The sequence below is a fragment of the Aotus nancymaae genome, unplaced genomic scaffold, assembly GCF_030222135.1.
Source record: "Aotus nancymaae isolate 86718 unplaced genomic scaffold, 86718_ANA_hifiasm-v0.15.2.pri h1tg000058l, whole genome shotgun sequence".
NCBI lineage: Eukaryota > Metazoa > Chordata > Mammalia > Primates > Aotidae > Aotus > Aotus nancymaae.
In genome coordinates this window covers 52,467,462-52,493,879 of record NW_026988472.1, presented here as the reverse complement: position 1 = coordinate 52,493,879, position 26,418 = coordinate 52,467,462, and the positions used below count along the sequence as shown (strand labels likewise).

Below are 26,418 nucleotides of genomic sequence, written 5' to 3'. Positions count from 1 at the left end.
AAAACTTAAGCAGGTCAAGTGTGCACATATAACCTAGAAGCACCCTAATGCAGTAATTCTAAAAGGGTGATCCCCCAAGACCAGTAACAGCAACTTCAACTGGGGAATTACAGGTCCCATCTCAGATCTGCTGCCTCAGAAATTCCTGGGATGGGTCCCAGCAATTTGCCTTTAACAAGCCCCCAAGCAGACTCTAATGCTTATGTTTGAGAAACACTACACTAGACTATCTGCTTCAAAAGCAATGAAGACATTGAGTCTAGCACCTCCTGCCAGTAACAAGTACTGAAGACTATCATTTTGAGAAACTCAGCAATAAAATGGAGGGAATTAACCCCAGAACCCATGGGTTTGTGAATGCAGCAATCAGGCAAACCAGGAAACCGTGAGCCAGTTCTTACCATTGCAATGCCTCACTGAGGCTTTGCCGCAGGAGATCAACTCTACCCCTTTTGTCCCTCAAAGATGGCACGCTGCAACACGATCATCCCCCAATGTATTCATCTCTACCAGCATTTCTGTCATTAATTTCTACCTCCTCCCAACTTGCAGTTCTCTCATCACTGGGAAGACCTCTCATGAACCCTGACAGTCTCCCCATTTCTACAAATTGTCATATTCTCCTAGCCCCATGCCCATTGGCTATGTCACTCTGATTAGAGTCATGGTGTCAGACTCATCTATGCTGTTGCTCAAGAAGTGTCTTTATCCTCCAGCAGAACACAGACTCCATGAGGGAGCTGGTGTCTCTTCCTCACCTACCCTCAAGGGGCGGCCCAGTACCTGCCAGGCAACAGGCACTCAGTGAGCAGTGTACTAAAGGCACAGCTAAGTTTCACAAAGTTCTGACATTCACATCAAATGTGAACTTAAAGAGGATCACATTAATCCAATTTCTAAAGGTTAAGAAAGATCTCCTCAGCTGGGCGCGGTGGCTCACGCCTGTAATCCCAACACTTTAGGAGGCTGAGGTGGGTGGATCATGAGGTCAGGAGTTCAAGACCAGCCTGACCAACATGATGAAACACCATCTCTACTAAAAATACAAAAAATTATCCCGGCATGGTAACACGCACCTGTAATCCCAGCTACTCAGGAGGCTGAGGCAGAGAATTGCTTAAACCTGGGAGGCGGAGGTTACAGTGAGCCAAGATCATGCCACTGCAATCCAGCCTGGGCGACAGAGTGAGACCCCATCTTAAGAAAGATCTCCTCCCAGATAAGAAAAGCAAAGGCATGAATAACAAAACTCTAGGTCCATACAAGAGTGGATAAAGATGTAGTGTTTGATCATTTGCTTAATGGTTTACAATTCACAAGTCTGAAGTTGAAAATACACTGGAGAAACCTAACGTTGCAGTTCCTATTTTCTGAGAGCCAGACATAAAAGGAAGTGAAAGGGAAAAATTGAATACTATGAAATGTACTCCTCAGCACCAAGTTTAATTTCAGTGCAATTTCAATTGCCTACCATAAATGACACACTGTGCTTTTCGGATACTACCCAACTTCTGAAGATCTAGATGCCTTTCAGTGTGTAAATACTTGTGGATGCATTTTAAATTACACTATTGCTACTAGCAAGCCCCTTCTAGCCAATTCATATCCAATACTTAACCAGGTCGCAAAGAAGTTTATTTAGAAAACACACAGAGCATCTCATATCCCTAATCATGGTTTAAAATGAGCAATATTCGAGTCATTGCTCTCAATTCACGTAGCTTAGAAAGGCCCTGGAGATCGGTCCAACTCATTCATTCTACAGTCAAGCGAAGGGAAACTCCACTGTTGATCTTCAGACCCCTGAAATGAAATATGGTACCCCCACTCCACAACGTGTTGATGCAGTGACATGGAGCAGTGGAGTCTCTAAAATCCTCCTGACAAACTGAAAACAAAGAAAGCAAGTGTGGCCAGGTGAGGATTCTGCCCTTCAAACCCAGCTCTGCCCCAAGCTAGCTGCATAATTTTGGGTCCATCCATTAGGTACCACAGGGGTGATGAGTGATGTGTTCATTAATTTGATTGTGATCATCATTACGTAATGTATACGTACATCATCATCTCATTGGACACTTTCCATATATACAGTCTTTGTCTATTAAACATTTTTAAATGCAAAAAGTGAATTTAAATAAAGGACTCTGTGTCTTGGTGTATGAGTTTCCTCAGTTTCCGTCAAAAAGAATCACAAGCTTTATGTCTCAGGAAACAGGAATACACTGTGTCACAGTTGGAGTCTAGAATCCAAAATCATGGTGTTGGCCATGCTCCCTCTGAGGGCTCTTGGTGAGGATGCTTTCCTGTCTCTTCTAAATTCAGGGGGTTTCCAGCAACCCTTGGCATTCCCTTTTGGGTAGCTGCATCATACCAACCTCTGCTTCCATCATCAGATGGCCATCTTCACCCTGTGAGTGTCTGTGTCTTCACATGGTGGCTACAACACCAGTTACATGGAATGAGGGCCATCTTAACCACCTCACTGTAATTACATCTGCAAAGACCTTATTTCAAAATAAGATCATATTCTGAGGTGCTGGGGGTTAGAGTTTCAATATATCTTTTTGGGGAACGCAATTCAATCTGTAACGCAGTTCAATCCATAACAGTAAACCAGATTTTATTTGTAAAATCAGAGGATGCGAATCAAGATAGTTTAGTTTCAATCACTAAAAGGTCAAGCCTGGAACAAAACAGAGCAAGAAAATTGTACTAGAATTGACTCTCTCTCTCTCTCTCTCTCAGACATACACATACACACACACACACACACACACACACACACATTTAAAATTGAGAATTGAGAAAATGCAACCATTGGATGGATGGGTGGATGCGTTTACTTTCAAACAAGCATTTTATCATCATACAAAAATGACCTTGCCGTTTCTGCACATTTACATCACGTTGGTGAATGAGGCCAGAATATACGCTTTCTGCACAATTGACATTCAAAACTGCATCCACCATAAATGTGGAGCACAACTGCAACCAAACTGCATTTGGGAGCAATTTGCATACAGACATCAAACACTGTGTGCAATAATGCATAATAAATTAACTTTTCCTTTTATCCTATAATTGGCTGGACCCTAATTTATTGACCTATTTCCTTGTAGAGCAAAAACTTATTGTAAACCCATGCCATTACTTAGTTGGACTATTTTAACCATGGCATCAACATTTCAAAAATGTAACCAAATTTTTAAAAATGTACCCAAGAAGTAAAACACTTACATTTATGAGTGGCTTAATGAAAATAATACAGATTCTTTGTATCAAATATAAATATTAAATAAATGTATATGGGAAAAGAACAGGATTCACTGCATTGTACAATTTTATAGAATTAGAATCTTATTAACTAGTTGGTGTGTATCTCCCACACTTTCAGAAATTTCATATGGAGTGGAAGATGGCACTTCAAATGAAATGAGGGTTATTGCTATTTTATTAACATTGGAATAAAAGTAACTGGCTGTGCATATAACCCTTCATTATAAAAGGTATAAAAGATGCCCACTTATTATCAAAATTAAAAATGATAATACATAATAACCTATTGTGAGGTCATTTAGGACAAATGTTATACTGTATTCTTTGGTGTTGGTGACATTAATTCTGAGCCTCTGAGGTTAATAATACCTCTTTTAAAAACATATTTTCAACATAAATTCATCACATATTCACTCACAGAATATTAAAACTTCTTATTTTGTTGGATAATCTAGTTTTAATCAATCAATGTAACAGTTCAGAAAATATAACACCATTTTCAATGAGTCTTAAATTTAATTTTCTGTGCAGCACATTTCTCGTGTTCCCACTGATGTTAATAACTTCTAATAACTGACAGCTCTCATCAATTTTTTCGTATCTGTGGAACAGTAAATCTCATTCCTCACATCAAATGTTCAAATACTCTCTTCCCATCTACTGAGCTTTCATTTGGAACATGATTTTGCCCAATTTTAGATAAGCCAGCTGCATTTCGTTCTGCACTTTGTTCTATCAGATACTTATCAGGGATTTTCTTTTTCTTTATTTCCTGTCTTTGTTTTCTCGTAAGCTCTCACTTACATAAATCAATGCCACCTCCTTTGGGATAAAGTGCGCTACAATGACTGTCCCCAAATGTCAACCCAATTCTCATTACAATTAATAGAATTCATAAAGTCTATTCTGTTATGAAAAACATCTTCCAAAATAATGTGCTTACTATCTCTCATTGCACACTTTGCCCAGTTTATCTTATCTAGTCATGCCCAGCATACACGTCAGGGCTACGAGAAACCCAAAGCCAGTGAAATTCCCTGTGTAAAACTTGGAATAAGTACACCTCATTTCATAACAGAGCTTTTTAACTGGGATTTACTTTACCTCCAAGGGAATAGCTGAAAAAGTCTGGAGACATTTGTGGATGTCAATCTCAAAAAATAACAGAGGTTGATGACGATGCACAGAAAAAAGAATCCTTATACACTGTTGATGGGAATGTAAAATAGTATAAGTTCTTTGGAAAACAGTATGGAGAGTCCTCAAAGAACTAAAAGTAGAACTATACCATCTTATCTAGGAATCCCACTACTAGATATCTACCCAAATAAAAAGAAATCGCTATGTCAAAAGGATACCCACACTCATATGTTTAACACAGCACTATTCACAATAGCAAAGATATGGAATCCAACCAGGCATCTATCGATGGATAAATGAATAAAGAAAATGTGGTATATATGCATAATGAAATATTATTTAGCCATAAAAGGAAAGAAACCATGTCTTTTGCAGGATCATGGATGGAAATGGAGGCCATTACCTTAAGTGAAACAACTCGGAAACAGAAAATCAAAAACCATATGTCCTCACTCATAAGTGGGAGCTAAATAATGTGTACACATGGACATAGAGAGTGGAATAATAGAAAATGGAGAATCAAAAGGGTGAAGGCTGGGAGGATGATGAGGAATGAGAAATTACTTAATCGATACAATGTATGTTATTTGGGTGGTTGTTACACTAAAAACCCAAATTTCATCACTATGCAATATATCCATGTAACAAAATGGCACGTGTATCCATTAAATTTATATAGTTTTTTTAAAAAAACAGGGATGACTGTACTACGGGCACCTAGAAGCTCGAGTCCAGCAATGCCATTCAGCATCATACAAGGCACAGGACAGCCACTATAACAAAGAATTATCCAGCCTCAATGTGAAGAGCACCAAAGTTACTAAATCTTGTTTTGTAAGAGACATGCATCCTCATAAAATATCTGACTAAATCAAATTTTAAATTATACAGAATTTAATAGTTTGCAAAATTCTCTAGCGCATCCCTGTGTAACAGATTCCAATGATCCTCTAATAATAGTTCACCATCCCTGATACTTGTTTAGAAGTCTGGATTTGTATCATGCATACACACACTCTCATGGATACACACACACACAACTCTTCTTAAAATGAGGCATACTTACACTAGCGTAAGAATGATAGCCAACTATTTATAACTGTATAGATTAGATTAGTTTGTTTATCTTTAGTCTTTTTCTTGTTTTTTAGTGATAGGATCTCTCTGTCACCCAGGCTGGAGTGCAGTGGCACTATCAGAGCTCACTGCAGCGTCCAACTCCTGGGCTCAAGCTATCCTCCTGTCTCAGCCTCTCCAGTAGCTGAGATTACAGGAGTGAGCCACCACACCTGGCTAATCATTTTTTCTTTTTCTTTGTTTTGTACAAATTGGGTCTCACTATGTTGCCCAAGCTGGTCTTGAACTCCTGGACTCAAGCAATCCTCCCTCTTTGGCTTGTTTAGTCTCTATCATTCAAAATATATGCAAAGTGAAGTTCGATAGAACTAATAATTTTAGTTAACTGTGGGTTGGCAAAGAGGAAAAAATTGCAGTTGATTCTTTGTGTGTGTGTGCACACGTGTGTGCGTGTGTGTATGAGTGTTTGTGCAATGGTACAACAAAACCTACCTTCCGACGCCCCTTTATCTTTGCTTCTCACCAGATTACTAGATAATATGAGGCTGAGGTGGGAAGATTGCAAGCCCAAAAGTTCAAGGCTGCAGCGAGCTATGATTGCATCACTGCACTCCAGCATGGGCAACAGAGCGAGACCCTGTCTTCAAAATAAAACCTTGTTAAAAATAGATAAAAACGAGATATAGTGAATCCAAAGAGCTGTCACACAGCTGGCCAAATGTAACCAGCAGCATTCCTTCTGGGTAGAACACTACCAAGTCACACAGCATTTGCTCCTAAGGAGTTAGTAACCTAAGACCGTGCATTATGGAAAACACTCACGTTCCTTCTAAAATAACTTGACAATTACATTTTCTGATTCTAAAACCCACTTTCATGTACAGTAAAAAGGGGAGTTATTTTCAGCAAGAATGTGCATTTAAAAATAGGGAAGCTATATCAATTAAAAGAAATGTAAAAGACAAATCAACCTATTGCAGCGCTAGACCTGGTGTGAGTTAGCAAACTATGAGAAGATCACTGTGACATTTACCACTTGATAGTGGATGATATAGAGGAATTATTGTTGATAATTGTGGGCATGGAAAAAGATTCTGCAGGTGTGTAAAATAAAATGGTTCCTATATTTTAGAGCAATGTACAGACATAACTTTAAATGAATTGCATCATGCCATAATAAGAATGGAATGATGAATGAGCTTAAATACTAAAAATTAGGTTATGCATTCATAATTGTTGAATTCAGCTGATGGGCACATGAAATTCATTATTCTATTTTCTTTTGCTTTTTTTGGCATACACCAGAAATTTTCTATAGTAAAATATTCCATAAGATTTCAAGTGAATACAAATGTTTACAGGAAGGATACAAGAGGGAAAAATGTGTACAGACCAATGCAGAATTTTTTTGAAGCATACAAAAGAAAATAAATAATGCCCCTATTATGAGGAATGCAAAATTTACAAGGAAGAATTTGAAAATAAGTTAGAGGAAGGAGGGGTGTGGAGGAAAAACAAGGAAAATACCTTAGAGGAGCAAAAACATTAAAATAATCTAAAGTAAAAATGTATATAAAGAACTGGGAATGTTAAAGTATAGTCTTTTGAGAAAATTAATCATGAAAAATAATGCTTATGAAGATTTTTAATACTCCTAAAATGGCTTATGCTATAATATTGTATGAAATGTAAAGTTCAAAATGGTATAGAGATATCGATAGATCTAGATACAGAAATATAATATGAATTCAGTAAAGATATGTGTACAGATACAAAAATAGATATGATTAAGATATAGATAAGAAAAGGTACAATATGATATAGATACAGCTATTGATATGCTATAGCTATAGCCCCTAATATTGGTACAGATACCATACAAAGATGTAATATACATGCAAATATATATGTATATATATATACATATGATACAAATGCAAATAAACATGTAGATGTAGATAGAGAACTATCATCCGTGTTTAAAATATGCAGAAAATCCCTGGAACAAATTATATAAGTTATTTACTATTAACTACTAGTCTATGGAATGCTGATCCAGTTTTATATTTTTTTTTTCAAAGTTTCTGTATTTCTTTCCTATACTACTCCTCATTCCTTCACCATAAGAAAAAAAATCCTGCCTTTAAAAGGCTCCTTCAGGCTGGGCATGGCGGCTCATGCCTGTAATCGCAGCACTTTGGAAGGTTGAGGCAGGTGGATCACCTGAGGTCAGGAATTTGAGACCAGCCTGGCTAACATGGTGAAACCCCATCTCTATTAAAAATACAAAAATTAGCCAGGTGTGGTGATGGGTGCCTGTAATCACAGCTACTTGGGAAGCTGAGACAGGAGAATCGCTTGAACCCAGGAGGTGGAGGTTACAGCAAGCAAAGATCATGCCACTGCACTCCAGCCTGGGTGACAGAGCTAGACTCCACCAAAATAAAAATAAAAATAAAAATAAAAAATAAAAATAAAAAAAAAACTTCTTGAAATGGCTACAATAAAAAAAAGACTTCTTGAAATGGCTACAATTTGCTTATATTCCTTTTTCAGAGAATGGATCCAGTTACATGAACTAAAAAAAAGAGTGCTTCTTAAGCAATGCTTAATAACCACCTGTATGCGTATTAAAATTTTTTGTTAAAACACATCATAACATGAAGAGGATGATATCACCTTTTGAAATATTGATGGTGGTGAAAAGACACACACAGCCATTCATACATAGACTACAACCTCTATCCTGATCAGTGGGGTCCCCTGGAAGTCTTCTGGTTAATAACATGTTCCTTCAACTTTATACCACTTTATCACAAAACACTAGGATAAGTGGTGGGAAGGAATGACCTCTGCCCCGCTCTTAAGCTGCGGTATCAGTGTTTGTGCTTACTGCATAGGAAGGTCATAGATTCACGCAATGAAGCATGTTCAAGAACACTGTAATATTTGCCTGTCCGCTGAGGTTTCCTGATGGAAGAAGGTGGTTTTGCAAGCTGAGCATCCATGAACCAGTAGGGTTGAGATTTTCTGAGTTATTTACCATTGAGTTCTCTAATTTACTTGCTATTCAAGTGAATAGACTTTTTGGTGTCTACATCATGGCCACAAAGAATATAAAGCAAAATAAGTCACAGTAATATAGTGTTGAATTAAAGCCCAAAGCATATCCAAAATATCCATGTGCCCATACTGATATAAATGACTGATTAAATGAACAAAATGGAGAGACCCATCTTTCTTAGAGAAGAATTCCAAATAATTTATCAATATTCCACCATCCAGGAAATGGAGCTTAATTCTGCCTCTTCTTCCACCCCCACCCCACTTTAGGGACTTGTGTCCAAAGACCAGACTTGGAGGGGAGGAGAGTACCACTTTACAGCAGAGAAAACTGACACTCTCTGTGAGGTGATCAAGGCCAACATCAATAGTAAAAGTCTTGTGGACAGTAGTCACCCTTGCTAGGGTGAGATGAAGGAAACCTTCATCTCTGTGGATTTCCTCCCCCAAACACATAGCCTTGTGTAAAACATCAGACAGACCCCAGTTGGTGGACATTCTCCGTAATATTAATACCTCAAAATTACTAAGGTCATGAAAAACAAGGAAAGACTGAGAAACTGTCACAGACTAGCAGAGGCTAAGAAAATAAGGCAAATCCATGCCGTGTGGTATTTCAGATGGTACCTCAGAACAGAAAAAGGACATTAGGTGAACACCAGCGAAATCCAAATAAAGTGTGATGTTGGTTCCTTAATTGTAACAGACGGTCACGTGAGATGCTATATGGTTGTGGAGTTAAACAGGAACTCTCTGTACTGTCTTTGCAACTTTTCTGCAAACCTGAAACTATTCTAAAATTTTTTAAAGGTTATTTTAAAAAATGGAAACAGTAGTGCACAAATGTCCTTTAAAAAGATTAAAACAGATTTGTATTTTGTAAAAGTGGTCAATGTGTAAGAATCAAAGAATCAGAATTATCATCTCAGTGGAACAATTCTTCTGGCTTCCAGCCCTAAAACTTTCCACCAAATGGAATAATCAGCACCTTGTTTTCATCCTGCAGAATCAACGCCTCGGTGTACAAAAGCAACAGCAAGCAAGCTAAAGTTGGGAAATGTTTCTCCTCCACATAATAAATGGAGCATTCGAAGCGCACTTATGTTAAAGCATCGTGGAAAAAATAATGAACTTGAGACACAGACAGTTTCATTCACTGCGGCATTCTCAAGTTCTTAGATGAGGAGTTACAAAGAGCAAAAGACACCACTGACAAGGTCGTCAAGCTGTTTGACAAACAATGACTAATTCTCAGGTAAACAGCAAGCATCTCAATAAAAGCCGCAACCTGAAAACATGCCAGGTTTCACAGGTCTGCACTGCAAAAAACAATTACCCCAAAATATGAAGGCCAGGAGTGGGCTTTTGTCATTGACACCCGAGACAGTGGGTTCTGCTCTTAACACATAAGCGAGTCCTTATTCTGACCTTTGTTTGCCCGTGAACCAGCCCTCTAATACAGACTAATCATCACAAAATACAGATTCCACCAAGCCATCTCCCTCTTGGAGAGCTGACGGGTGATATGTAAACCCTTCAATTTGACAAGACACTCCAAGACCAACTCCTGCAAATCCAGCTTCCTGTTTTGCCTTCTGCCTCTCTATGAAGCTGAAGATTTCAACGCACAGGCTCACCCACAAAAGAGGGTCCTTGAGCCTTTTGGCCTGTAGGCCCTTTTGTTTGACTATTAATCTAATGAAGTTAGATGTTTCTTTTCTCTTGATTATATCTCCTAGGACTGACATAGATAAAGAGAGAAGTAGAATCCACCAGTTTTTGCAGAAAGATAGAGCCAAGTGCAGTGGCTCACGCCTGTAATCCTAGTATTTTGGGAGGTCAGGATTCCTTGAGCCCAAGAGTTTGAGACCAACCTGCGCAACACAGTGAAACCCCACCTCTTAAAAAGAAAAAAACATATGTAGAAAGTTCCCATCCCAGATAAAGCCCTGTAAGGAGAGGAAGGAATCATCCCTGAAAAAGATCTGATCCCTTCTTAACAATGCCTGAGACACAGCAAGGTGCATGAAACAAATGCAATTAATTAGCACTTCAAAAAATGTAAAAATGCTGGGTTCTGACTTACAAACAAAAACGGGGAATGGGAGCGGGGATAGAAACAGCTAAGATGTATTATTCATCTTAACTCATAAAACAAACTGAGTTGCCACCAACAAGTGCAGCTTTTAATGGGGGACATTTCTTTTCCTGCTTTCTCTCCTAGTCCCTTTCATAGAAATGATTTATCTGCTTAACTCTCTGCTGCATAAGAAAGAAAAGTCTGTTTTGAAAATGAAATAATGCACTTTTGCTTTATTTTGCCCATTTGAAGTTTCTTCTAATTTTGTAAGCTTGTCATGAATTGGCATAAGCAGATATGTTAAAAATTGTGGGTATTTCATCTTCATTTCAGGGACAGTGTTTAAATGTATGGGGCTAAATCACTGAAACGCTCTGTGACTCAATTTCCTTGTGTACATGAGGAAATACAAATGATTGCTCAAGTAGATTCAAGTCCTAACAATCCATGATTCTGTTTTCTAATTTCATAATGCATACCCTAACAAACAGTACTTTAAATTCAATTCAGGCAATTTAATAGCCACCGAAGCACATTTTTACCTTTCCAAATTGAAAGTGGATAAGAAGGTAACAACAGCACTCTCCCTGCCATCCTGTCCTGTCTACTCCCAGTGAAGTGAAATAGCTGAAGGATGTGGAAAGCAGACACTTGAACACTTTTTTTTTTTTTTTGACGGAGTTTTGCTCTTGTTACGCAGGCTGGAGTGCAATGGCGCGATCTCGGCTCACCGCAACCTCCGCCTCCTGGGCTCAGGCAATTCTCCTGCCTCAGCCTCCTGAGTAGCTGGGATTACAGGCACACGCCACCATGCCCAGCTAATTTTTTTGTATTTTTAGTAGGGACGGGGTTTCACCATGTTGACCAGGATGGTCTCGATCTCTTGACCTCGTGATCCACCCGCCTCGGCCTCCCAAAGTGCTGGGACACTTTTTTTTTTCAGAAGAGTCTTGCTCTGTCACCCAGGCTGGAGTGCAGTGGTGTGATCTCGGCTCACTACAGCCTCCGCCTCCTGGGTTCAAGCCATTCTCCTGCCTCAGCCTCCCCAGTAGTTGGGACTACAGGCACACACCACCAAATCTGGCTAATTTTTGTATTTTTAGTAGAGATGGGGTTTCACTACTTGAACTCCTGACCTCAAGTGATCCGCCCACCTCGGGTTCCCAAAGTGCTGGGGTTACAGGCATGAGCCATCATACCCAGCCAGTTTTCTTAATTTGAAGAGAGGATTTTTTTTTTCTGTCAAATAGGTGTTGGAAGGATGTCAGATGAGAGGTGGGATGGGGAGAGAAAGGAAGGAGGAAAGAGAAGCAGCTCCCTTCCATTCTGACCTGCTGTGGCAAGAATCCCGGGACTAGCAAGACCAACAGGATGCAGCTGGCTTCACTGAACAGAACTTGCCATGAGCATCTTTAGGAACACACACAGCTGGATAAATTCCCTTCTGGGAGAGGCCACCACTGACCACTGCATGGAAGAGACAGCTGTTTCTTCACTAGCCAATCCCACTGCATGGAAGAGACAGCTGTTTCTTCACTAGCCAATCAGGTATCCTCGCCCAAGTGTGACCAAGTGCCTCTGAGGCTCAGCCTCTCACTCCAGAATGTCCTCAGGTACCCAAGGATGCTCCAGATCTGGGGACTGTACCACCTGTGGTTTCTCCACACTAAAGAGTATTTTTGTGGAGTTGGTGTGAAGGAGTATGGTTAACTTTTAAATATAGTTTTGAAAACTCCATCTCTGTTTAGTTTTTGTTTGTTTTTTTGTTTTTGCATAAGCTATATATAAAGTCAACAGGGAAAAGGTAAATGCATACCCTGGAATGATTCAGCAACAGAATGACACCAGTCAAATTCTGTCCACATCAATGATGCGTTTGAATTATTTTTAAGAGACCGGGTGTCACTCTGTTGCCCAGGCTGGAATGCAGTAGTCAGGTCACAGCTCACTGCAGCCTCAAACTCCCGATAAACTCCTCAAGTGATCCTTACACCTCAGCCTCCTGAGTAACAGGGACTACAGACACGCACCACCACACCTGGCTTATTTTTAATTTTTTTTTTCTATGGATGGGGTTTCCCAGACTGGTCTAAAGCTTTTGGGCTCAAGTAATCCTCCCGCCTATACCTCCCAAAATGCTGGAATTACAGGCATGAACCACTGCACCTAGCCACATTAGAACTTTTTCCAATACTGCCACAGCATTACAGGTAGAATAATTATTCTTTGCAAAACCTTCAGGAAGATGCATTCCCCAATAACAAGTGAGCTATGTATGCATATGCAATTGGCTGTGTGATTTACATATGCAAATATATACACAAATTTACATATGTATATGTAATATCAAGATACATGCTGGTCTAGAAAGAAACAATTTTTTATTAATTGGTATTTAACTAGATTAAATGGACAAATACATTTTAATTGTGAAATAACTAGACACATAACAATTTGTGTAATTTTAAGTTAATTTTCATAAATTATGTCATATTCTGGTTATTCATTTAAGGGAGGCTTATCAATTGAGATATCAGATAAATCCTAGAAGGTTATTTTACTGGTGAAATTGTCATGGCAGACCCAATCATAGTAAATAACCACTGCCACACAAATGTTATCTGAAGCCATGTGTGAGTTATTATTCCGTCCTCATAATATGGTACTGTTTGATCTCTACTATGAACCTAGATTGTTGGAAGATTTTTTTCCGAGGTAGTATTTTTCCCATATTGATGCCCTCACTAGGGTGGGTTGGTTGGTTTTACGCTGCAACAAATTCAGATTTCCCCCACTTTCTACCACTATCATTCCTGCGTCTGCTTTATACTTTCAGTCTCTGAACAGGTAACTTATTTAACTTGCACGTAACTGTTACACTTTCTCCCTGCTATTTAAATTCCATGTGACTTGTTACCCTTTCTCTCTGGGTTGTCCTTACTGTTTTAGACAGCATGAAGGGACTTGTCTTGTCCTTCCTACGTTACATATTACATTTTAGCTAGTAACCAGAACCCTCTGTGGTAATAGGCAACTGGAAACCCAAATGAAAGGGTTTTTATGCGGTTTATTTATATTGTTTTTTGTTGCTGTTGTTATTTTTGAAATGTCTTGTCTACTTCTCATTGGTCATGATACACTAAGTCTATCCGTTCCACATAATTCTCTGTAATGGGATCTAAACTACTACTTTCTTCCCACAGCATACACTTGGCATGTGGGTAAATTTGCAATACAGGCATGCCTGTTAAGGCTTCTTCAGCCGACAGGGCAAGCCTGCTACCTCAAGGCTAGGGCAAATATACCCTCAAAAGCAATACCTAAGACAGGCAGCCTTCTCCCCTCCCCTAAAAATCATATTAACTCCATTCACCTTTTGCTCATCAACTATAGTAGCCTGTCTGTTGAAGAAGTTAAAATCGAACTACATAATCACCCTCTGAGAATTCGAACATGAACTTAACTGCTAACATTTGGGCTATGTAGTGCTGATGATTTTGCCTTTAACTATTTAAGAAAGATTTATGAAGACTGAATCAAGCTGTTGTTTTCCTTAACTTTTGACATAGGACATGAGAGAGTAAACACACGCGTGCGCACATGCACGCACACACACACAGACACACACACACACATACCCCTGAATAAAAATTCTGATAAAACGTATTTGTTCTTAAACATAAGACCAGAGGTGCAAAATAACACTACCCTATGGTTAATATAGGGAAGATGAGCAACTTCATCTTCTTTATATCCCACTTATTGGTACTCAACAAGTTTTGAATAAATTAGTGAAATAAAGAAAAAAACAATAAGTTCATTTATCTTGGTAATTTAAACACTTTCAAGTAATTTCATAGCCTGTTAGTACTTCTTTCCACTCCGTGTTAACAGAAGTATTCTCAACACTGTTATGTGGTTAATTTGGTTGAAACTAATTACAAAGAACCTAAAGTTATCTGTTACATCTGGTGAATCGATTAGTACAGGAGACTTTAAGGCCATAACGTGTCCATTTTCAGAGAATAGTTCAACAGAGGCAAACGATATATGAGGTTTTCCAAAAACATTGGACCAGGGAGCCTCTTCAAGGAAGAATCCCTGATTTGGGAGTTCTTACACTTTTTAAAGAATCTTCATAAAATATTTTCCTCTGAGACAATGCAATCTATGCCCTATCTTTAAGCAATTCTACCTCATCAGTATGAGTGATGTTGCCTACTTTTAAGGTTCTTTCATGATTCTAAAAGACTTTAAATTGTTGAAAAATAAATTATATGACGGGTGGTAGAGTTTGAAGCAATTATCTATAATGTTACCAGATATTTCGGACTAAAACATATTAGAATCCAAGGTATTGTTCATACCTTAAGAATGCTGAAATATCTACTGTTGCTTATTGATTTTAGAATATAGGAAATAGCCATTAATTAATGAGGCTGTTTCCACTACCACATGTTAAAAAAAAAAAAAGCTCACAGGTACCTGAATGTTTTTGTTGACTCAAAGTAATTTGCTTTACGTATGCATTTATGCATAGAATTTACTAAAATGAAAATCAAGGTTTTATAAATATAGGGTTTGACAAAGTTTTAAAATATAACCAGCTCTATAAATATGGCATGTGGGAAATTCTATTATATTGTCATGAACATGCTTCTTTGTCATTCCAGGAGTCTTTCTGTTCATTACTGTTTCCTATTCCATCTGCTCTTCTATAGAATTATCTTCATTTTCCCTTTAATACTTTAGGTATCCCTGAGACCTTATCACTCATCCAAATAGAATAAAGGAATGATGGAAGAAGGAAGGAAGGGAAGAAGGAAGAAAGGAAGGAACGAGGGATACAGGAAGGAAGGTAGGAATGGAGGAAGAAAAGGAGGTAGGGAGGGAGGAAACTAAAGAAAGAAGAGAAAAGGAAAGAAGGAAGGAAGAAAGAAGGGCAGAAAGGAAGAAGGGAGGGATGGAGGAAGGAAGGTAGGAAGGGAAGAAGAAGGGAGGGAGGTAGGGAGAGAAGAAAAGAAAGAAGAGAAAAGGAAAGAAGGAAGGAAGAAAGAAGGGCAGAAAGGAAGAAGGGAGGGATGGAGGAAGGAAGGTAGGAAGGGAAGAAGGGAGGGAGGGAGGGAGAGAAGAAAAGAAAGAAGAGAAAAGGAAAGACGGAAGGGGAGGGAGGGAGGGAAGGAAGGATGGTAGACGGAAGGAAAGGAGAAAAAGACAGAGGGAGGGAAAGAAGAAAGGAAGGAAAGATAGAAGAGAAAAAAGGAAAGAGAGAGGGAAGGAAGAAGAAAAGAAGGAAAGAAGGAAGGAAATAAAGAAGAGGAAAAGAAGGAAGGAGGGAGGGAAGAAAGGAGAGAAGAAAGGAAAGGAAGAGGGAAGGAAGCTGTAGTTTCTGTGCACCATTAACTAAGTACAGCTCCTGTAAACCAGCCTGGAAGTTCATTCAGCCATGTAACAGTTTCTTTTGGAAAATGCATGTCAAACTATGTATACTGTTTTCATATATATATACATATTCAGTTTGCATGTACTTCTCATACAAAAGAGCAAGAATATATATACATATATTTACTCAATTATAGATTTATATGATTTTATTGTTATATATAATAGTTATATATACATAGTAATATTATATAATAAATTATATTTAAATAAGTTGTATTAAATATATAATAAAGTATAAATATATAAAGCAAATTTGTGTCATATATTTATATGACTTATATATGCTATATATTAATATATAACATATTTATATAATATATTACATGTTTAAATTGTATTTTCTATAAATGAGTTTGCAATGACTTTTGAAATACATCTAGTTTAAGTTATAAAGGCTTTCATCAGTAATATAAATCACACATAAATACAATTCTATAAATGTACATAAATACAACTCTCTAGAAATAAATATATATTAAACAGCTATTGTAGATGATGATTTTATTCAAGTATATAAGTTGTATACAAATACCATTGTATAAATGTACATAAATGCAACTGTATATAATTACATATTATATGTAGAAATTAAAATGAATAATGTATGATCTGTATATGTTTATATGCACCCTATTTTAATATATACATACATCATATATATATATATGATGAAGGCTCTGTAGATATAATTTGCAAATAAAACTATTTGATGCATCTTCTTTACACTGGCGGCTGTAACTGACCTAGCCCACTTCTTTCTGCACACCTGAATACTGATGTTTCAACTACGTTGTTTGTTTCCAGTCTCATCATGTGTAAGTCGATTTCTAAAGAACCTGTGCACAGTGGTGAGTGAACAACCTAAGTGAGAAAGCCTCTAGCATTCACTCACCTCTGCTCTTGATATCACCTGGGATTGTCGATGCTTTTCAGTAGGTGCAGTGTGAATGAGTAGTGCACTCTAAATTTGAATTCAAGGAAGTCTGCAGAAAGAGGGACCCAAGAACATAAAGAGACTATAATGAGGTTCTCAACTTTTGTAACTTCAAACTTCTTCATATCTATTGAAAGCGAATGCAGGGTTTCTGAAGCTGGGCTGATACGATGCTGTCCCGACCTTGCCACAAGGCTTCAATGGGAACTGTCTCTCAGCAAAGCCTTTGGGCACTGAGCGAGACAAAGGTGAGAATCTCCTACAAAGCCAGATAAAAGGGTTATGAGTTTAGCCTTGGTAAAGAGTGCCCAGTTTGGTCTTTGTAAAAGTTGTGAATTTCTCCATACAAGTATACAACATTGCACAATACTGATGGACAAGAGAGGGTAGCATCGTGACACACATATAGATAGTTTCACCATATACATAGGTGATAACACCTTTTTTGGAATTAGCACTCAAATTAGAAAAAAAAAGCTTCCAGGAGACCTAGAGAAAATGGACACCTGTCCCTTAAACACATACTTTCTACTTACTTAGGACTCATTTGAATGAATGTCTTCACCCCTAAATGAGGAGTACATCCAGGCTCATCATAGGTGACTTTATAAATTTCCTTTCTTTTCTTTTGAGACGGAGTCTCACTCTGTCACCCAAGATGGAGTGCAATGGTGCGATCTTGGCTCACTGCAACCTCCCCCTCCTGGTTCAAGCAATCTAGTACCTCAGCCTACTGAGTAGCTGGAATTAAAGGCCCACACCACCATGCCCAGCTAATTTTTGTATTTTTAGTAGAGACAGAGTTTCACCATGTTGGCCAGGCTGGTCTTGAACTCCTGACCTCAGGTGATCAGACCACCTCGGCCTGGCAAAGTGCTGGGATTACAAGCGTGAGCCACAATGCCAGGCCAACTTTACAACTTTAACTGTAAGTATTCTATTTTTATTTATTTTTTATGTTTTATTTATTTATTTAGAGATAAGGTCTTGCTCTGTCTCCCAGGCTGGAGTATAGTGGTGTAATCATAGCTTACTGCTGCCCTAAACTCCTGGGCTCAAGTGGTCCTCCCACCCTAGCTGGAACCACAGGTACTTGCCATCATGCCCAGGTAATGCATTTTTAATTTTTGTTTCTTTGTGGAGTTGGGGTCTCGCTCACCTGGCCCAGGCCAGCTGTCATGATTTGTTTAATATAACATAGGTTTGGTGAATGATGTGGATAAGAAAAGGAAAATAACTAATGGAAAATCACATTTTTTTCTTATATTTTATATATATATATATATATATATATATTTGCTTTTATCAAATGTGTTGCAATGGCTGAGAAAAATATTTTGTGCAAGGGCTAGTTCCTAGTTAATATGTCAGCATATGTGCACATGTATGTGTATACACCTGTTCATACACACTGCCATTCTTACCATGTAGCTTCAGGGCATGAGGGCATATTGTCTTACTTAGGAAAACAGTTTACAATGACATATTTTGTTTGTGAAAACATGTATTTATTTGGCTGGGTGTGCTGGCTCATACCTGTAATCCCAGCACTTTGGGAGGCTGAGGCGGGCAAATTCCCTGAGGTCAGGAGTTCAAGACCAGCCTGGCCAACATGATGAAAACCCGTCTCTACGAAAAGTACAAGAATTAGTCAGGCGTAATGGCGCGTGTCTGTAATCCCAGGTACTCAGGAGGCTGAAGCAGGAGAATCACTAGAGCCCAAGAGGTGGAAGCTGCAGTGAGCGGAGATCATGCCACTGCACTCCAGCCTGAACAACAGAGCGAGACTCTATCTTAAAAAAAAAAAAAAAAGAAAGAAAAAGAAAACATGCATTTATTTTTCTAAGTTTTCCCACTTAACCCATTCACAGAATTATATTCACAGTAAGTAGTGAGGATTGGAACACAAGTTAAAGGCACTTAGTTGCAATGAGCTTTCTTCTACCCCCATCCCCCATGCTTCTGAGACCACAGTTCTACGATGAACAGCTCTGACAGACCATCGAATCATATGGCATGCCTCACTGAGTTCTTTGACCTGCCCATCCCATACTTCAGAGCCACGTATTGGCGGTGTCGAAATACTAAACAGGGAAAATGGCGCCACATGCACCACAGCCATCATCACAGAACAAAGGAGGTCTTCTCCGCACTTTGCCAAAACATATCACAACTCACCATAGCACTTTTATCAGTGCCAATAACACTTGTTACTAACCTCAGGCCTTTTTTTTAAAGGTTCCAAAAACTTACCATGTAACGCAACTTGAAACAACCCAAGTTCCTTTTCAACTTATATGACAGGATAAGTTTCACAGCTGAAAAAGGTGCCCTTAGCAAAATATGTGTCCTCTCTCCCCAACCAAAGTATACAAACAACCAAACAAAAACAAAACCATAAAATGAGCCTGGATGAAGGGTTGATGTGGGACCTGAGAGAGACGCTCACAGATGTTAATAAAATCACATATCTTGGGTGACGACTTTGAGATCCAAGTTTTCATCATCCAATCAGGTACTGACCTCTTAAAACCAAAATGATCACTGATATTAACAGGTGGAACTAAGAAAGTCCCATTGTAAACCAAAAATAGCGCTCTGTTACTTTGATAAACCATGATTTCTTTATATAATATACATTTTAAATAAAACAACCCAAACAAAATTCTGCGCCATTTATCCACATTTCCAGTGAGCAGTGAAAGCCTAGATCATTTCATTAGCACTATACTGAAATTAACATTTCTCTCTTTGAAATGTATTCCTCAACTACTGAGACCCTAAATGTTCACTGTACTTCGTGCTTATTTATTTTTCACTTAATGTTATCACCTGCAGAGAGAAAACCTTTTCATCTATACATTTATTCAAAGCCTAGAAATGGCATAATGACAAACTGCTAGGAGATAGCACCTTCTTTTTTTCCTGTCCATGTGTGCTACTCTGCCCCAAGAAAAATGAGCAAGCATTTTCTACACTGCCATTCACTTAACAAAGAAGAGTAGAGCCTTTCAAAGTCTAAATGTAGGTTGTTTAGAGAAAAATGACAAAACTGGAAAATATTCGTTGAGTGAATGATGGTAGAAGGCACAGCAGATGACCTAACTGCCTCAACGGCCGGGGCTTCAATTTTGAGTCTCACTTTCTCTAATTGACCAGGCAAAAGCTGTACCTTTGATTTAAAGCTGGTAGCTTAGGAGGTTAAGAAATCAGTGGTGGCTCTACCGAAGGCACAGTCTGTCTGAATATCCATTCACCTAATTAAGTAGGAGATGAAGTCTCTCCTCTGAAAAAGCACAGTACTCAGACAAAAACACACACAAAAAGAGCAACAGATTTAAACTAAACTGAACATATTTTTCCCGTTTGGTAATAGAATACATATTGCTAGAATTCGGAAAGCAGAACAGAAAGAACGCATTCTGGTTTACAAACTAAAATTGTGTCTCTTACACTTGACATTCACATCCTGAGACCAACTCTCACCATATTTGGAATTTAAGTATATTTTAACCAGATAAGCCTATCTTTAGAAGGAGGATATTAAAGGACTTAAAATATTTCATATGGCGACTTTATTTGAATGCAATGCATTCGCTCAACAAGTTGCATTATTGACGATAATCAACAGTATTACCTAGGAAAGGTTTGAAGTGTGGCTGTGGCGTATCAATTAAAACAAAAGAATGTTAAACGGAGGTCATTCCCTCATGCACTTGAATGTTTACTTCTGTGAGAACCTTTTGGTTGTGGTCTAGAAATGAAAGCATAGTATTCCAAAGGGCTTTTAAAGAGACCCCTGCACTTCTGAAAGCAAGCCTCCAGTGCGGAGTCAGTCAACACTTTCATCTCTGTGGAGGGACTATAAGCTTTCCACAAATTACCACACACAAAAAAATGAAATAGCCAAGTTCACAAATTTTAAAAAATCTATATATTTACCATTAGTCTACATTCCAGGCCAAAAACTATGAACTTTCAAATTCCTTCAAGTCTGCCTATAAATTTTATAGCATTAAGATAACTTTATGATCTACCTTATGTAGCCACCAGTCCCTATCCAGTATCTGTTATATTCTTAGGTTTGGGTAAAAATCAGCTAGGTTACTGATTTTAGGGCCAAATATATATTCGGCATTAGTTTGTTTAAAGAAAACACAAAGAAAAGCAACAATTCTTCCACCAGAGAAGAAAACATCAAAGCACCTTTAAAACTGCATCCAAGCACAGGCATTATTACGAAAATGCAATTATCATTCTGGTTTCAAAAAAAAAAAAAAATCAAGCCTCCCATTTTAATCCACTGATTTAAAACTGATAAAGTAATTTTCCACTTGCTACAACTGGTCCTGATTATGTTCTTACATGTCAAAGAAGATACTCTTTAAAATGGCCATATATACATATACATACACACACACACACACACATATGTAGAAATGTAGAATGCGTGTGTATGTCTGTGTACACACACACACACGGATTCTACATTTCACTGAATACTGAATTTCTAATCTGAGAAAATACATGCTTGCAGAGGTCTCCATGAAATTCCTATATACTTAATTTATGATACACAGAAATTCCGTATTTTTTTCTGGAAATATAAGGATTAATGCAACCATGTGCCATTAGCCATCCCTCCCCACCTTAACATTCTGCTCATTTCCACAGGAAAATCTATGCTGAGGATTTAATGGATTACTGCTAACATCTTCCCCACAGCCAACTAAAGGTATGAATAATTCTCCACTACCCAAATCTGCCTCCACAAAACTGCAGATTTCTTTACGATCTGATTTCTCCCCGCTCTGCCATCCTCTAGGAAATGGCTCAGTGCGTCCATTCAAACCATGCAGGTCTCTTGCAGTTTCTGCCGCTTTGTTCTCATCAAAGTCAGGTGTTTGCACCCTGGCCATTTAATTTCTAGCTGGAGAAGGAAGCTACCCCGGATTTCTTAAGCATTCACTTCTATGTTGCCCGCAGAACGCCCACACAAACTAGCAATTCTGCTTCGTCAGGATAACGAGGTCTCCCTAAACTTTTTCTTTTCCTTTCTCCTTTTTTTTTTCTTTTTCTGCTTTTTCCTTCCTCACATCACAAGAAGGACTGATTCTGAGAAGGGAGCTCACGCACACCACCCCCCTTTTAAGAAAATATAATGCAACGCGCTCCAATGTAAACCCTACAGGCAATGAATGACTTCAAAAAGCATAAGATAAGAGCACCAAAAACAAAAAAAACCACTGCCCCCCTCCCCAAAATGACCATATAGAAATAAAATAAAATAAAATAAAAAATCAAAAGAAGAAGCCATACTACCACCTTGTGGATTCAGCTCGCAAGAACATCACCTGCTTAGTTCCAAACCCCCACCCAACCCCCAACCCAAATTTCTTAAGTTGGGTCCAAATGACAGATCGGGATCCTCTGTCTTCGCTTCCCGCAGATTAGCCCAAGCCCTGGGCTGAATTCGTGACGCGCGCGCCCAGCGCCCGCGCGAACTGCAAGCCCGGGCGCACCGCGGGGGCCAAACCGCCGCCGCCACCTCCTAGGACCCCTCCATGCTGCCTCCTGCACCCCTCCCCCGCCATCCCCGAGATAGCAGCAGCACATACATAAAAAGAGGCTCACACCTGCGGGAGGTTCAGAGGAAGAAGCCAGAGAAAAAGAAACCCGCAGTCCAAAAAAAAAAAAGCATGCTGGGGAAAGGGAGGGGTATGATGCGGAGTACGTCCTCCGAGTGCCCCTCGCCCTCCAAGCAGGACATCTGTTCCCAGGGTGGTCTGGGCCAGGCCTCGGGGGCGCAAGGGTTAGCCTGACCACCCCCCTCCCGCTCCCGCCCCCGCCGCTCCAGGAAGAAAGGGCGCTGTGTCTGGAGAGCAGGCGCCGGAATGCTGCGCCCGGGCTCAGGGTTGCACGGGGCACTGGGCCCGATACCGGGGGCGCAAAGCTCGGGGCGCGGCCCAGGAAACCCCCGCCGAGGAACCCCAGCCTACCGGTTCTTGGAAGGGCGAAAGAGCCAGGTCAGGTTGGGGGGCAGGAGGAGGAAGGCGTCCGAGAGACCGACTGAAGGATGAGTGTCCCCGGGGGAAGCGACCGGCCTCTTGGAAAACCAGAGGCGGAAGGAGCCGCCGCGGAGTGGAGGGCGCAGGCCGGGACCTGGGCCTTTCCTCCCACAGCAAGCCCCCCACCCACGCATCATCTGCAGCCGAGCGGCACCTACCTCCCTCTCCCCACCCCATCCCCGCCCGCGCTTCAGCAGGGCAGGCCGCGCGGGTGCCAGCCCGGGCTGGGGGCTCCCCAGAGGCGGCCTGGAGGAGGGGGCGGGACTGAAGTTCACTCTCTCCGAGCGCGGTCTTGCAGCCCCTCGCCCACCCGCCACTGTCTCCCCCGCCTCCGGCGGCGCGCTTGGCGGATCTTCTCCATCAGTTCTGTCCACTGGAGTGGGAAGGGGCCGAGCTGAGCCGCGCGGGAATTGGGAGGCGGGGAGGCGGGGAGGCGGGGAGGCGGGGAGGCGGAGGAAGAGACTGGATGAAATCGGCCCGGGACAGCGGAGAGCCTTGGGATTGGGATGGGATGCGATGGCGGGGGGGGAGTAGAGGGTGGCGGTTGCGTTTTCCAGGGCTGTGGGGGTGGTATGCGTATTGGAACCAACTCCTCAGCCTCCTCCCCCGTCCCCACCTCGGAGACTGGCGGACCGTACGCCCCGCAAGCTTAACACTCCCCACTACACCCTCGCTCCAAGAAGGGGTGTTGTCGGTGGGCATCAACTGGGGCTCCGGATTCCCCGAGACCCAGACGAGGGCTCCGGGCTCCTGTCCTCGCAGCTTCCAACTTTTCCGCTCCTCCGGAAAAGCGGGCAGTTTAGACGTGGTGCCCAGGGCGGCAGCTGCAAGCCCCCCCGCGCCCCACTCAAAGGTCCAGACTACACTCAGAGGCTCCCGAAGAAGCAAAACCACCAGCTCTACCCCCTCTTCTGCGGCTTGCCTCATCCCTCCCACCCCCCTCGCAACCCACACACACGGGAAAGGGGTACATGTAGCCCGCTCCCCAGTTTGCAGAAGCAGCGCAGAGCTACCGTCATTTCGTCTTCACGCGGGGTCTCCAGCGCGCCCGGATCGTACCCCAGCCAAGCCAAGCCAGGTCTAATCAATCACGTACGTTATTTCGTGCATCACCCAAACCATCATCTTATCCGAGGCCAGGAGATGAAGGAGGAAAAAAACTCGCTTAATGCAACCCCAACCAAGCTTGTTTTCCCTTTTTCTCTCTGGTTAACCGCACCCCCCCAACCCCCCAAAAAAGGACCCCAGGCGGTGGCAGCTCACAATTTTCTTAAAGAAGAAGGGGATGGTGAGGGGGAGAGAAAAAGAAAAGAAAAGCCTCCCATGCCTCACAGTTTGCAGAAGTCCTCCTGCCTGCCTTCACCATCTCCAGCCCTGGCCGCTTCGCTCCTTCTCTCCCTGTACTGCAGATAGATATAGATATAGATATAGATATAGATTTTTTTTCTCCTCTCCCCGCCACAGTCTTGTTTATTTGTATGGAAGGCAGCGCTACTTTGTAAACACATCACACACGGCCCCAGAGCCATTCAAATAGCTGATTGCAGCAAAACGCTTTCAAACAACAGTGGTCCGGATTTTTCTTTTTAAGTGAAAATAAACCAAATGTTTCTGTGGAGAGGTTGCATGTATAAGCCGTACATGAACGTCCACACTCCCACCCACACCTAAGAAATGGAGCGAGACAGATGGGAGAAAGTCCTGTCCAAATTTTCCAAAAATAATGATAATCATCATAAAAGCAAAAAAAAAAAAAAACATAAATAAAGATCAGATGAAGTGAAGCTCAAATATCTGCAGTGAGCCTTTCCATCCTTTTGCTGGAGAGCCACTGCAAGTCAAAATGTTTAAACGGCTTTTTAAAATAAGGAGAATAATATCCCAGAGACACGTATTAAAACTGCACCTACCTTAGCTGTGGAAGAGCTGCATCTGCCGTTAAGAGTTCTTTTTACACATCAGATTTTTCTAGGGAACACGAAACGAGGTATGATTCAGGAGGATGTACTGAAAGCCCAGGCGCCTTTCCCTTCTGGAACCCCCAACAAGATTCGCTCATCCAGAGGAATGCAAGAGCCACTAACACCGCCGAGTTTGGAGGAAATTCGTTGTTTCTGCCGTCAATAGTCTGTGACCAGGCAGAACAAGCATTACAATTGAAGCAGGAAGGGCTGAGCTAGTGGCTGAATAAGAGCTCTGTGCTAAGAGACAGAGACGGGAGAGAGAAGGTTCTGCAAGAAAAAGAGAGATTGAGGAGAGAGGTCCTGCTGTCTCTAGGGCTCTCCCTCTGCCATTGGACCAAACTGAATGAAATTTACAAAGCCAGCAGCCAATAGATCTCCAGAGTCGGCTCCGTCACTACAGAAACCACATCCACAGCTACAACCTCATGCAAAGAGCAGCTAATCCCAGTGCAAATCAGCTGTAACGGAGAGATTCCGGGTACCCGGGAGATAGAGCAGGTGGGCATGGCACACGGTGCCACCGCACCAGACGCGCACAGCAAACCTTTTTCCTCTTTGCTTTTTTAGGACTCTCTAGGTACCCTCCACACCAAACACACTGCAGTATATGCAAACATCTTTCACTGTTTAAGGTCACGATCTCCAGCAGTCCCTAGGTCTACGTTATTGTGATTCATATGGGAAGCAATGGTATAAATTTTTTTTTAAGAACAGCAAAAATTGGAATGCAGTTCCGTAAAGCACGGGACCTCTTTTATGCCCAGGGTATGGTTAAGAGGAGCTGGATGAAAGCTTTTTGCTTACTTCCATTCTTATACTTTCATGATTTTGATAAAATATTGGAGTTGTGCCAAGGATGAGGCATTTGTTTTTAAACACTCCTCTTCATTTCCAGGGTCCAGGAGGTTATCTTTCCCAAGGAGTTTCAAGTTGTGGGGTTGTCGGGGGGCAAGGAGGGGGGTATGATCCGTGTATTTAAAGTTGAGTTTGAGAACGTTGGATTTAAATTGGCAATCATATGATCAGAGTACATCATAGAGTGTTGTGACAATGAACACGGATTCTAAAATGAGATGCTTGGGTTCAAGTTGCATGTGACCTTAGGTGTGTATTTTAATGGTTTGCCTCAATTTCTGCATCCGTAAAATGGAACAGATAATCGCCCTGTAATATTGTTGTAATGATTAGCTGATTCAATGTGTGGGACCTGGTAGTCTTCACAACAATATTACATGGTGATTACTTTTATTCTTCTGCCTGGCCAGAAAAGTTAGCTTTTCTTTTTTTTCTTTTTTGTTTTTGTTTTTGTTTTTGTTTTATGAGTCGGAGTTTCGCTCTTGTTACCCAGGCTGGAGTGCAATGGCGCGATCT

The 26,418-nt window shown here is 40.7% G+C and overlaps 1 protein-coding gene across 2 annotated transcripts in view; it reads right to left on the bottom strand.

Annotated features, from left to right (window-relative positions):
* The window catches only part of NLGN4X (neuroligin 4 X-linked), a 340,751-nt gene extending 315,334 nt beyond the window's left edge, over positions 1 to 25,417 (bottom strand). The window contains exon 1 of one of the 2 annotated variants that reach the window (XM_012434421.2): positions 24,994 to 25,417. The gene's annotated coding sequence lies outside the window, so the exon portion shown is untranslated. Of the gene's footprint in view, positions 1 to 24,096; positions 24,253 to 24,993 lie in introns of those variants that run through there. The other variant, XM_012434423.3, reaches the window with a different exon arrangement.
* Positions 25,418 to 26,418: the final 1,001 nt, after the last annotated feature.